The sequence below is a fragment of the Narcine bancroftii genome, chromosome 1 (genome assembly GCF_036971445.1).
Source record: "Narcine bancroftii isolate sNarBan1 chromosome 1, sNarBan1.hap1, whole genome shotgun sequence".
Classification (NCBI taxonomy): domain Eukaryota; kingdom Metazoa; phylum Chordata; class Chondrichthyes; order Torpediniformes; family Narcinidae; genus Narcine; species Narcine bancroftii.
The window spans coordinates 357,204,756-357,218,630 of record NC_091469.1 but is presented as its reverse complement, the minus strand read 5'-3'; the positions used below and the strand labels follow the sequence as shown (position 1 = coordinate 357,218,630).

Below are 13,875 nucleotides of genomic sequence, written 5' to 3'. Positions count from 1 at the left end.
ATCACACCAATGGCATTGTGAGGAAAGCACGTCAGTGCCTCTACTTCCTCAGGAGTTTGCGGAGGTTTGGTATAACACCACAAACCCTGGCAAAGGAGTGGTGAAAAGTGTGCTGACTGGCGGCATCATGGTCTGGTATGGAAACACCAATACAACTGATCATAAAGCCCTCCAAATGGTAGTGGACACAGCCCAGGATATCACAGGCAAGACTCTCCCCCCTATTTCATACATCTATAGGGAATGCTGCTGTTGGAGGGCAGCAGCGATCATCAAAGACCCACATCACCAAGCTTCTGCCATCAGGAAAGAGATATAAGTACCACAAGACTCACACCACCAGGTTCAAGAACAGCTGCTTTCCACCATCAGACACCTCAATGACAAAGTCAATCAGGGACTCATTTAACGACTCTTAATTGTGCATTTTATTGATTTTCTTTGTTATCTCTTCTGCACAGTCAGTTTGTTTACATTTGTTATCTGTTTACAGTTTTTTATTTTTTTACATGTTTACGCTGTGTACAGTTTATTTTTTACACTACCATATAGTGGTAATTCTGCCTCGCCAGCAGGAGAAAGGGATCTCAGGGATGCATGTGATGTCATGTATGTATTCTGACAATAAATCTAAATCATCTGCACCTTCTGAATAAATCTACCATGAATTAGTTTATTAAATACCCAATCAAAGTCCATGTAGACAACATCCACTGTCTTACCCTCACCAACCAGTTGCAATCTCTAAAAACTCAATCAAAGTGGTAAGACATGACCTGCCGCTCACGAATCCATGTTGACTGTTCCTAAACTGAACATGATTTTCAAAATGTGCATACATGCCATCTATTAGCACCCTTTCCAGAAGTTTCTCTAACATTGATATGAGGCTCACTGATAGTAGTAAAAGCACAAAATGCTGGAAAAACTAATCAGGTTAAGCGATTACCTTTATGTAGCAAAGGCAGAGATACATAACTGACGTTTGGGCTTCAGCCAGGACACTCTTGACAGAGCTCCTATAGGAGGTTGGCATAATAGTGGTCGGTAGTCTTGCCCACTTCTGTCTTCTTGCACCTTCCTGAGAAGTGAGGAAATGTTGAATGCCCACAATAGGTCACTAGTTAAGTGAACTCCAAGGAATATGTACTCGCCGCTCTCTCTACTATACAGTTGTTGATGTGCAATCAAGCATGGTTGTTCCTGGTCCTCCTGAATCTATGATCATCTCCTTCATCCTGTCCACTTTGAGACTCAGGTTGTTACTCTCACACCATTTCACAAGGTTTTCCTCTTCTTTTCTGTAACTCATCATTGTTGCTCATGAGGCCAACTACTGTTGGGTCTTCTGCAAACTTGATGCTGCTGCTGGAGCTGGATCTGGTGGTGCAGTCATTCATCAGTAGTGTGAACAGGAGAGGGCTGAGCCCATAGCCCTGTGATGCTACCGACCAAGATAGACTGTGTTCTTTCTATTAGGAAGTCCAAGATACAGTTGTAGAGAGGGGTGTTGAGTCTCAGCTTCTCCAACAGCCTCTGTGAAATGCTGAGTTGAAATCAATGAACAGCAGCCTGGCATATGAGGTGAAATGATGAACTGCTGCAGTGAGGTGTTGAAAATTTCTGTGAAGACCTTCGTCAATTGGTCTATGCAATCCTTTAGTACTTGACCAGGTATATTGTCTGGTCCTGCTGCCTTGTGTGGATTCACCTTGAATAGGGTTCTCCTCACCTCAGCTGCAGCTATGCAGGAGGCCCGTTCATCGGGGAACACGGAGCTTTCTTTGGTGTCATCCTGTTCTTCTCATAAAACCATGCATAGAAGATGTTCAGGCTGTCTGGAAGAGAGGCATTGTTGTCCTTAACTCAAAAGACTGACTTGTGATCTGCTATAATCTTGATCCCTTGTCATATGTTCCTCATGTCACTGGTATCACACAGGTGTCTGTGGATCATCAGTGCGTATCCCCCGCTTTGCCTTCCAGAATGCACAGGAGAGTTCAGCCTGGCTGGTCTTAGTGCTATCCTACATCCTGTCCCAAAGGCAGCATCATGAGCGCTGAGAAGGTCCTGGATCTCTGGATCGAAGCATGATTTCTATCAGCCCTGGTTGTGAAGCAGCATTTGATCTTGGTGACACTTTAATGCATTTGCTGATGTTTACATGACCGTTGTAGGTGGTTGCATCCCCGAAGCAGCTCCAGTCCATGGGCTCAAAGTAGTCTTGCCATGGTGCTGTGGTCCCTCTTGGCCATGCCCTGATCTCCCTAGAAACTGACCTCGTTGCTTTGCCAATGGTCTATATTTGGGGTTAGGATATGTGATCTGAGTAACCAAGGTTGGGTGCCTTGTACGCACGAGGGACTTTGGTGTACACCTGATCTAGGGTGTTATCTCCCCTGGTGACAAAGTTCACATGCTATTGAAACGACAGTAAGACTTTTTTTCAGGTTGGCGTGATTGAAGTCGCCAACAACATCATGGCCCCATCATGGTATAAAGTCTGGGCTTCGCAGATGGCACCATTAGCTTCGCCCTCATTAGCTGAAGACAGAACGTAGACTGTGGCAATCAGCGTGGCGAGAATTCCCTGGTAAGGTAGAAGGGCCTGCATTTCATCAGGAGGTACTCTATCTCTGCTGAGCAGAAGGTCTTCACAACAGAGACATTGGTGCACCAGTTCCCCTCCTCAAGTCTTGCCAGAGACAGCAAACATCTCTGTCTGCCCTGAAGAACATAAGGTCATCCAGTAAAATAATAAAACTCAGGTGCATTGAGCTGTCAATCCTGTCCTTCTTTCAGCCACGACTCAGCAATGGCCACAACATTGTAATTCCAAATTCAAATCCAGGCTCTCATCTGCCTTACTCTATATACACTTTGCATTAAAATATGCACAGTTTGTCACATGAGTCTTGCTGTGACCATTCACTTTCCCCTTCTGGTCCTTCCTTTCAGGCTTGCTTATCCTACCATCTTCCTCTACTTGCTGCCCTACTGCTCAGATGCCTTCCACTCTGCAAAAAAAAAAGATCTTATTAATAGAGATTAATGCACTCAGAAATGTATTCAGTGTGTGTGGAGTAGTTTTCTGAGTACATAGAGAGCTCTCAAAAGATGTATGGTGTATTCAGCATATGCACCAGTTACAGCACATTTATCATTAAAATTGTAGTCTCCTCATCACGCTGTTTCATACCCAATCTGGATTTTCCCCCATACACGGAACAATCTGGTAACTGAGTTGAAATACCCGACAATCACAAGGGCACTTAACAATCAGATGCTTTTGTTTTATGTCAACTGTCATTTCAATGTGAAAATAAACATTTGATAACTTCAAATATGTTAACTTTTTTGTACTCTTTCATAGCTGTTGGATGGACTTGGCTTCCCTCAGGAATTGGTCCAGTTGCCCACAATAATGAATACAGTTCAAGGAAACCGAGGGCCCCTGGGGATCCAATTCCACAGGGTTCATGCAGACCATACACCTGTTCAGTTACTTACAATTCCATGGGACATTGCCACGAATACATGATTAAAGTATCATCCAGTGTCATATTGCTGTTTCTAAGAGGTTGACATATACAAATTGACTGCTGCATTTACTGTATTACATTAATTACTTCAGAAGTTCTTCTTTGGCTGTAATGTCTGAGATGTTTGAAGTCATGAAAGGCACTATATAAATACAAGTCTTCTCTCCATTGTGCTTTCCCAATGAGACTCTCACTCTGTAAATGAGTTTGAGCAGATGGAGGAGTCAGGACCAACAGGAGGGAGTCTGCACCCTGACAGGATTCTCCATACTCTATTCAGATGGTTGTAAATACTATGCCCTGACAGCTGTTGATGAAGAGAATACTTCTTGGCAGCATCAGCAAATGTTTAATTTATTGGCAGACATTCCAAGCACACTGCATGATTTCAGAGGTTGGAGGAGTTAATCTCAAGTTTGAGTGGTATGATGTTACAGGAGTTTATGGTGACCATTTCAATCAAACAAAATGCACAAATGTTCAGAAAATGAAACATTAACACCACAACAGAAACACCCCTGCTCTTCAGCCCCACTTTCCTTCACTAACCCATAATCACTTGATTTCCTTAATACATAAAGATCTAGTCTTCAATATATTCAGCAAGTGAACTTCCCTTTGTAGACAAATGCAAAATGGGAGAAGGGATTTGTTCTCATTTCTGTCCTGAATGACTCATCTCTTTCTTTCAGACTATGAAGCATATTCTTGGCATGCGAGATGGGAAGCATAATTCCCACATCAACCATGTTAGAAATGTGTGCTTCTCAGTGAGAATTTCTCTCATTCTGCTAAATCTAGAGTATTTGGCTGAGAAGATGTGTTTTCTTCCCTTCCCCCCATCCCCCCCCCCCCCCCCAACAATCCCACACCTCACCATAGGATACATCTACTTATCCCAGGAATCTAGCTGGTAAGTCTTTGTTGTACTTCTTCTTGCCAAGTATATTTTATTTAGATAGGGAGATTAGAAAATTTAGATAGGGAGAGATTTAACTTCATGGATGTGGTGTAATCAGAGACTTGAGGAAATGAAGCTGCATTGTAACACCTATATTCAAATTCTCTTGCAAAAAAGGCTAATATGTGTCCCCAGTTGCTCCTGGTCCTGCATACTGGCTTTCAGTGATTAGTATAAGAAGATATCCAACTTCCTCTGAACACTAGAACATAACATCATTTAAAAATACTCTACTTACATATTTTTTTAACCAAAATGGATGATCACACATTTCTCAAAGTGTAGTGTATATTGACCCCGTGAAAATATACTGCATTTCAAAGTCAACATGTTTGTGACTTGAAAAGACAATGGTGCTGTTCCAAAGCCCCGTCAGTCTTGGCAATAGCGGTCAATGGTTTTAGATTTCCTGCTCAGAAATTTTGTCATGTGGCTCCAGTGGGTGGAATATATTGCAGCCATGAGGGAAGGGAGTGAATGAGTAATATTGAAGATATGGTGCAAATCATCTGCAGCCTTAGTCCAGGCAAGTAAAAAGTATTTCATTACATCTGTATTTGCCTAGAGATGACGAAAGGCTTTGTGGACAATCAAGTTAATTTCCAGAGGCCTTTAATTAATTAAATTACCTTGCAACAATCTCATTCTAACCCTGCTTCCAATATGAGTCCAAGCCTCATTTGAATTCTTGTGTTCATTAATTCTGCACTTTCTGATTAAAGTGTCTTTCCATCCTTCTGCCTGACCTGGGTGTATTTCTATCATTCTCTATTTTTATTTTGGTTTTCTGAGACATTTTGTACCAATGTCATGCTTTAAGTGCTTAGATAAATTTTCAGCTTTTACTTTCAACTTGAAAGAGCTAAGAGAATAAGTTTAAATTCCAGGAATATGAAAATTAATATTATAGTAAAAGATCAGATCAATTCTGAAGTGAGTAATCAAAGAAATAATTTCTTGTCAATTTTAGTAACTTCATTTAACTGATTATTGACTGATAATTCAAAGTTGTTTATTTCAATTAAAAAATCTTAATTACTGAATTAAGTACCAAGGGGAATATGACAAGATATGAATTTAGTTGTAGGTATACCTAAGATCAGGCAATTCAAAGAGCACTTTTGATGAAGGGCTCAAGACCAAAACATTGGTGATGTATCTTTACCTTTGCTACATAAAGGCACTGTTTGACCTGCTGAGTTACTCCAGCATTTGTGTGTTTCTGCACTTTTTTAATGTCATTAGCGCACTATAACTGTAACCACTAAACAAAAGCAAAATTTACAATCATTATTGATAAAATAGAAAAAAAGCTATAAACTTAATATATGGCTGAAAGATTAAAAACATTTTCACAGAGTTGTAGGGCACAGAAACAGTCCCTTCAGCCCTTATGTCTACACTGAACTTTTCGCCCATCTAATATTAACCCCATTTGCCAAATAATGACCATATCCTTCTATGCTTTTGACTATTTAGGAGATAAGATAACTATGAATCAGCCATTCTCAACCTTTTTTCAGCTACGGCCCCTCTTGGACTCTGCTCAAAATTTTATGGGCCCCTTATGTTTTGATTTCTTCTGTACTTCTCTCCTACCAACTATATATAAAAAAAATTACATGAGGTGAAAAAATATAAGGCATTTATTTAAATGTGCTGTGGCCCTTAAGTGGGGGGTGGGTGGGGGGGGGGGAGGGTGTGTTCATATAGCCTGCATTGAGAACGGCTGGTCTAAATCACTATTGAACATGGTAATTTTATCTGATTCTGTTGCCTTCTGTAGCAGCATGTTCCAGCTATCAGCCACTCTTTGTGTAAAATAAACTTTTCCCTCAAATCCCCCAAAAACTCTTTCATTTCATTTTAAACCTACCCTGCCTTGCTTTTTGCATCCCTGTCATAGACATAAAAATAACTCATTCTCTTATAATTTTATATACTGAACTTCTATTAGATTAATATTAAGCCTCATTTGCTCCAAGGAAAACAAGCCCAGCCTATCCATCTCTCGCTATAATTAAAATCCTCCAATCCATGCAACCTACTGGGTAAACAGGGAGATCTTATGATTAACGAGATTTGTTGCCACCAAAAGGAAAATGTGATTGTTTACTGGTGGTGATGATGCTCCACTGATGGCCACACTAGAAAATAAAATTATAAATGGCACCAAGTACCACCTGTGTATAGAGTAATTAATTGAAGATCATAAAAAAAGCATCACTAAAAGTTATTGAGTTGAAAGAACAATTTTCTGGTCAGAAAACAAACAGATGTTATACGTGAGAAAACTACAGGGTTAATGGTGAAGTCAACATTTTTACCTTCACTTCTCTTTGAAGGGGACAATTATGTAATTACAAATGAGCCATTGTGATAATAATAACCAAAACTGCCAACTGTGTGACCCACTCTCACAGTAATAACAAAAACAATTGCTCTAGACAATTTTTCTATTAACTATCAAAACTTATGTATTTTCAAATGTGGGGACTCTAATAATGTAGTAAAAATCAGAATCAGAATTTTTTTGTCATGAACAAGTCATGAAATTCAGTGTTTTGTGGCAGCTTCATCACAGGGCAAACATTCATATTATAAACCATCTTGCAACAATAATATATACAAAATAGTAGGTCTACAAAGGTGTCTTTGGTTCATTGACAGCACCCAATATTTCCAAAGTAACGGTTTGAAAAGTAATGCTTTGACTTTATATTTGAGTCCAAAGAGCAGAAACATTCTGCAGATTGATATAGACAGAGGGTAGAGAAATGAAGGTGTAGCTGAAAAGGTTAGGCAGAGGATAGTACTCCAGAGCTTCAACTGCATTGCCAAGGAGTCAAGTGACCATAAGCAACTTCCTTTTCCTTCTGTCACTTGATTTCCAATGCCAGAGAGAAGTATTGAAAACTCGTTGTCTGGAAGTTGATATTCACTTGAAACATGCACATACTACCAATGGTGCTGGTGCAGGTCATGTAATGCTTGCATGATTCATGGGCTTTTGTACAGTTGTGAGCATTGGCTGCATGCAATTTACACAACCGCTCATGATCTGCAAGCAATTTTGTATCACACTTTGACTTAAAAGAAAGTTCCTCAACATCTAGATATTCTAGATGAAGCATTCTGGCTGTATAAAGATGACTTGGAGAACATGGTAACAGAAATCGGCTTCCGAAGAAAGCAATGGAATGCTTGAATTCTACCACCACTCCCCTATCCCAAGCACAAATCAAGAACTAAAGGGCTCCTCTGCCACAAGCAGAAATCTTATTTGTCAATGCAGTTAAGCTGACCCTTTTAACGTGTTGATGAAAAGCCATAGAGTTAACTCTATTGTTCTATCCCTACAGATGCAATGACATCTGCTAAATATTTTTAACATGTTCTATTTTATTTCAGATTTCAAGAACCTGCAGTATTTTGTTTTCTGCCCTAGTGGACATCTACTTCAATGGAGTAGATCTTATGATTAACGAGATTTGTTGCCACCAAAAGGAAAATGTGATTGTTTACTGGTGGTGATGATGCTCCACTGATGGTCACACTAGAAAATAAAATTATAAATGGCACCAAGTACCACCTGTGTATAGAGTAATTCATTGAAGATCATAAAAAAAAGCATCACTAAACAAAGCATCACTAAGCATAGAACAAAGAAGGAAGCAATGACAGATATATCTAGGGAGCAGGAGAAATGCTGCAACTGTGGCCCTGGGTATACTTTAGTGCTTGGCAGTGGACTTTATGTGGTCAGTTTGCTAATTGCTTTGGTTATTTTGCGTGCTTTATACAATTATGGATCCTGCTTTCCACTGTCAAGCACACACAGAATTTGAACACCACATCCAGTGGCAGTGGTCAATGTGGGCTCAACTTCAACACTGAAGAGAAATTTGGATAGGTATATGGATGGGCAAGGTATGGAGGGCTGTGGTCCGCATTCAGGTCGAAGCAGAATAATAGTTTGAACTTGATGGACAGAAGACCCTATTTCTGTTCTATAGTGTTCTATGACCATTTTGCCCATTTACACTAATCCTATTTGTCTGTAATAGAGGCATGTTTCTCTGCCTTGCCTACTAAAGTGTCTGATTCTATCTGACAGCACATTCCATTCAGCAACCACTCTCTGTGATGACACAGGAAGTCAGGGTGTGGAAGGAAGCAAATTGATGTGCTTGTCTTCATTGCTCAGGGCGCCACGTTTAGGAGCAGGGACATACAGTGTCCCTGTGAGACCACACTTGGAGTAGTACATGCAGTTTTGGTCATCCAGTTATAGGAAGGATATTGATAGGCTGGAGAAGGTTTAAAAAATATTCACTAGAATGTTGCCATGACTGGTTGGTCTGAATTACAAGGAGAGGCTGTATAGGCTGGGACTTTTCTCTCTGGAAGATAGGAGCTATAGGTGGACCTTACAGATGTTGATAAAACCAAAGTAGGTGAATCTAAAACTATGGGTGAGAGAGGAAAAATTTAAAAAGGACCTCTTGGACATCTTATTAAACACAGGGTGGAGGGTATAAGGAAGGAGTTGCCAGAAGAACTGATAGAACCAGGGAAACGATATTGAAAAAACCATTTGACTGAGTGCATAAATAGGAAAGGTTTAGAGGGCTATGGGCTGAAAGCAAGCAAATGGAACTTTCTTGTACAAGTTGGTCCGGATGACTATTTTCATGCTGTAGAACTTTAAAACTCTTTTAAAATACTTTCTCCTCAAATCAACTTCCTCTCACCTTAAACCTATGTTCTCTTGTCTTCACTCCCTCATTGGTGTAAAAATATGACTATTTACTTTCCACTCCTCTCATAATTTTTTTATTTTTCTATTAGTCACCCTTCAGCCTCCTTCACTCCCATGAAAACCAGTCCATTCTTGCACCATAACTAAAGTCCTCCAATCTAGGCCACATCCTGATATATCTCCTGAGGATTCTCTCCAGAACAACCACATCCTTACAGTTTGCCATCCAGAGCTACACACAATATTCCAACTGCAGCCTCACCACAGTTTTTGTAGTTGCAATGTTATGTCACAACTCTTGTATCCTCTGCTCTGACATGTGAAGAGAAGCATGCCATATGCCTTCTTGCTACCTTGTCAATCTATTGCCAATTTCAGGAAACCTTTTATTTATGCCCTTAATTTTCTCTGTTCATCAACATCCTTTCAATGTCTTACTGTCTTTTTGTTTGAATATTTTATTTAAAGTTTTTAATAAACAATCATAGAAAACAATAAAGGTTTAAATTTAAAAGATTTCAATCATTACATGATAGTTATTACCTTTCCCTTTCCCTCCCATTGCCTCCCTCCCTAAATCCCCACCCCAAGAAAATATATATATGAAACAATAAAGATATATAGTTATATAAAATAAAGAAAAGAAAAAGAAGAATAGCTTCATGGATTGCACGGAGGGTCGCTTCAAAACACAAGACTTCATCAAGGTTTAGATGACCAATTTAAGGGAAAAAGATTGATTCAGGCCTCAAGTGTCTGGAAGACCACCACAATATATTTACACCTAAAATTTTCATATATGGACTCCAAATTCACAAAAATATACCAGAATTATTTCTCAAATTGTATGTAATTTTCTCCAAGGGGAAACTGCTTTGAATTTCTGTTTTTCATCTTCCCATACCCAAATGTGAATCTGATTTCCAGGACATTTGAGTACACTTCCTTGCCACCACTAATGCTATTTTAACAAATTTCATTTGGTATTTTGACAGTTTTAATTTAGGTCTTGTTCCTTCTATATTTCCCAATAAAAATAAATCTGGGTTATGTGGAAATACAATACCTGTTACCTGCTCTAAAAATGTTCCTAAATCCACCCAAAAAGGCTTTACTTTGGGACATGACCAAGATGAATGCAAGAAAGTTCCTGTCTCTTCACCACACCTAAAACATTGATCTGATAAATCAGATTTCATTCTATTCAATTTTTGTGGCATCTGCTCCCATTTTTTAAATATATGTTAAGACTCTCTTGTCCATTAATATTCATATTTACAAATTTCATTGTATTACTCACCTTAATAACCATTACTTCCTCCACCTCTTCCTGTGAACCCTCCTCCCTCGATGTTGTTCCTCACTATCCAGTGTTTGCACGTATTTCCTCTAGCAATCCAGATAGAGAAAAGAAAACATATTTACAATTAAAGCATGCATATTACCACACTTACAACTATATATAAACAAAATAACACCTGCCCCCCATAAGTGTTTTTTAACACTACCTTCCTTTATTTTATAGGCTGCGACCAAGTTCACAATTACCAACATGATCCAGTAGGAGTCAGAACCTCATTTCCCCCCCCCCCCCCCACCAATCTCCCTGGTATATTTAATCTTTAATCCTTTAATTTATCCAAAAGAAAATCTAAAAACTAAATAAAAAAATAAGCAAGCAGTATTCTAAATTATTCAGTCCTACAGGAGATGCCAAATAAATTTAGTCCATCTAGGACGTAGTAACAACCACTGATCTTCTAATTCTTCGTTCCACCTGGAAGATTTTGCACAAATTCTTCTGCTTGTACAAAGCTCAAGAAGAACTTACTTCACCTCCAGACAAGAAAATCTTCGAAGTTGCAGAATGTCGCAATACAAATCAATATCCATTTTCCCAACGAATCTATTAACTGGGTTAAATTCTCTTCTTTTTCATAAATCTGCAGTTTTATCAGAGTAAAATAAAACTTTATCCCCTTCATACTCAAGCAGGCCTTTTCTTGCTCTTTCTCCTTCTGCCACCAGAGTCAAAATATTCTCTCTATCTTGGTATCCAAGAAACTTAATTAGGACAGAGTGTGAGTTGAAGTGGCTTTGCTCTAAGGGCTCCATGTGCTCTCCAATCTTAATAGGATGATCAAAATGCTCACCTCCCAATACTTCAGGAATCCATTTCATAAAAAAAGCTATTTGGATCTTGTTCCTCCACGCCTTTTTTAAGACCCATTATTTTACTATTATTTCTTCTGCTAAAATTTTCCAATATATACACTTTCTGCTGAAGTTTCTGATTTTCCATAGTTCAAACAGTGGTGGTGTCTTCCACTCTTGTTACCCTCTCATCCACATGTTACATTTCTTCCCGCATTTTATTTCATTTTCCCATGTAATTTATCAAATTTTCTCTGCATTTTATTAACTGAATCCAAGACTTTATTTATTTCTCCCTTCACTTCCCTTTTCATTCCATGAAATTATCTTATTAATAAATCAATATTGGTTATGACTTCTACTTTGCCTTTAATTTTTTTAAGTTTTAACTTCTTCTTCTAATTGCTGGTCTTCTTCAGCTCCTTCTTCCTCTTCACTGCTGATCTCTTGTGAGCCTGACTCTTCTTCTTCTTCTGACATTGTCTCTGAAGGCCTTGGCATTTTGTGCATGCACGATTCACTTCCGGGTTCTTCCCCGACGCCATCTCTCCATCACTGCGGGAGAGCAATGTCAGTAGAAGCTCACTCGACAGGTTCACTCACCCAAGGAACAGCTCGAATGCTAGCTCCATGTTTCAAGCTTGCTGAAGGCCTCAGGTCTCTTTTGGCCTTCTCTTCACGTTGGGCTCTAGGTAAGACTGCAGCAGTTGGTTTTTTTTTGGAGGCATTCTTGAAATTAATTGTGTTTAAATTTACCTCAAAAATTTTTATCAGTCTAAAACATTGCTTATTCAGAAATTTATTTCTAGTTTACCAGAAGGGTCAGGTTTCTATGTTCTAACTCTATGGCATTACATGATGGCCCTCCCCCCTCCCCATTTACTGTCCATTTGTTAGATATCTCTGGTGAGCATTGGCTGTATACATTTCCCAGAGTATCATTGTTAATATACTAGGCATCAGATGATGTACTCAAAGTTTGCATAACTGACCAACACAATTGTTTCAGTTTCTTACTCCAATGAGGCTATATTAGTGAGCTAGAAATAAACAAGTAAAAAATAAGAAATTGGTGACCTTGTCCCTAGATCTAAATTTATTGGGCCTCCTTTGCTGTGTTGCCTGTAGTTGCTGCATAGTTATACTCCTGGATGAGATGCATTAGCACTTTGAACAAGCATTCATACAAGGGGTCAAATCTCATGAGTATATTCAAACAGCACACAAGCAGATCTGCTTCCATCTGTTCTGAACTGTTTTCCTGTGTGTGGCCCACACAGTTTTTTTGTACCATATGTATGTGTCTGTGTCAGCTCCACGTCAAACATGTGCTACATGGTAAGTGATGCCAAATTAGTGATTATATTCAGCAGTGTTAAATTTTTATTGCTGTTTAAACCTATGAAAATGAACAGTATCACCAGTAAGTGCATTATAATTAGAGATTATGCTATGTATGCTTTGTATGCTATGATAAGTAGGTGGTAAAATGATTGCAATTTTTAACTATACTTCAAAGTGCTCAAAGCTGAACAGTTTGGAATGACATCCACTGAGGACAAAGATAATGGTAGAAGTAATACAAATATTTATTATTTTAAAATTAAAATGTAAATGAGCATGTCAAGACCTGACAGTACATACAATGCAGATTAGACATGTGTTTTTATGAGTGTTGATGTTACACAAATAGAAACATTTAGTCCAAAGTTTTAATCAGAACTATTTGTGGGCTTGTCAGAATTTCTGCAGCTTTCCAAGTACATAAAACAAACTAACAAAAATATAAGAATAATTAACACTTAAGACATGATGAAGAGAAAAAAATATTATAAATATAAAAGGAAGTGAATAAATATTCATAGTTGACTAGTAGGTGCAGAAAATTCTAAGTTTGAACTAAGTTTATGTTTATTTGTCAGAAAATACCTGGTACAGTGAGAAGGCGGGTGCATGATCCCTCAGTCTCCCTTCCCAAAGTCCACAATTAGCTCAGTCTTGCTGGTGTTGAGAGCAAGATTGTGTTCTGGCATCAAACTCTCAACATCTGTTCCATTATCTGTCTCATCAGTAGCCATTATTGGCCAGCAACGATAGTGTCATCAGTGAATTTGTAGATTATTTTGGAGCCGAACTTGACTACACAGTTTCGGTGGACTTGGCATGCAGTCTTGAAGTCCCCCTGTGATGGCAAGCAAGAAGGAAGTGATGTGGCCAATCTGCACTGATTGGGTTAGGGTTAGAGTTACTGACACAGAAGTTGAGGATCCAGTTGAAAATGAAGGTGAGAGACCCAGATCCCTGAATTTGATCATTAACTTTACTGATATAACACGGAACTATAGCCATTGAACAACAGCTTGATGTAAGTATTCTTGTGGCTCAATGCAGAGTGAAGAACCAGCCTGCTGTTGACCTGTTGAGGTGGTAGATGTATTTCAGTGAGTCCAGGACAA

The 13,875-nt window shown here is 38.9% G+C and overlaps 1 long non-coding RNA gene across 1 annotated transcript in view; it reads right to left on the bottom strand.

Moving 5' to 3' along the window:
* Positions 1 to 726: 726 nt before the first annotated feature.
* LOC138752567 (uncharacterized) overlaps positions 727 to 13,875 on the bottom strand; it is a 36,905-nt gene continuing 23,756 nt past the window's right edge. The window contains exons 2-3 of the long non-coding RNA XR_011350740.1: positions 10,566 to 10,654; positions 727 to 3,017 (exon numbers count right to left, since the gene is read on the bottom strand). This is a non-coding gene — a long non-coding RNA (uncharacterized lncRNA). The remainder of the gene's footprint in view (positions 3,018 to 10,565; positions 10,655 to 13,875) is intronic.